Below are 960 nucleotides of genomic sequence, written 5' to 3' on the forward strand. Positions count from 1 at the left end.
TGCTTCAATTCTCCCTGAGTCTGGGGGACCTGATTCGGAGCCACCATGGGGCACAGTGACAACTGTGGCTCTGTGTGCCGGGGTCTCCTCCCCCTCCATCACTAAATCCCTTGGGGGAACCACCCTCGGGACAGACCGTGCTCACTGCAGTCCCAGCCACCAGGCAAACATCCCCTGGCAGGGGCTGAGGATGACCAGGGACCACCACAGCATTTTGTCCTCAGGCTTCATCCCAAGGGATTTATCATCTTGGAAGCCATGTTGTCACTGGGGGCTTTCAGCCCTAAATCCATCCTGGGGGCTCCTGAGGCACAGGGAGGTGCCAGAAGGACCTTTCCAAGGCCACTTCATCTCAGCCTCCTGCTGAAACCCCAGGGCAGGGCAGACACCCAGGCAGGAATGGGTGGCCAGTCTCCGTCGGGGACATTGCCACCCTGCCTTGAGCCTGGATTTGCTGGGTGGGCTTCTCTGTAATTGAGAAGTCCCCCCTCTCCTCTCGCTTCCTAAATCCTTCCCTTGCAAAGCAGGGTGGGAGGCGCAGAGCACGTTATCGGATTGCCCTCCTATTTTATACTAATTTTAAATGACTCTTAACATTCAGGAGGTCTTTGGAGGTGGGTTTGGGGGATCTTTTTTGCATCTCATGTTTTTCACCATCCATTCTTGTTCAATCAGTATTTTATATTTAACACAGTATTGGGTCAAATAAAAACAAATGTAAGGAAGATAATGCTAGCAGATATTGTTTCCTGTGGAGTAGAATTGAAATAAAACCTCAAGATACCTCACTATTGCCTGCTTGTTGAACCAAAATTAGTTTCCCTGCAGCATCTGGAAATAAACCCATTTTCTGTGGAACTTGCCCCACACAGCATCGCTCCCCAGCGCGGAGAGGAGCAGCGAGGTCCCGCTTGTGGCAGTGGGGTGCTGAGCCCTGACTCACCTCAGTGCATGGGTGGC

This window comes from Falco rusticolus, chromosome 4, assembly GCF_015220075.1.
Source record: "Falco rusticolus isolate bFalRus1 chromosome 4, bFalRus1.pri, whole genome shotgun sequence".
Classification (NCBI taxonomy): domain Eukaryota; kingdom Metazoa; phylum Chordata; class Aves; order Falconiformes; family Falconidae; genus Falco; species Falco rusticolus.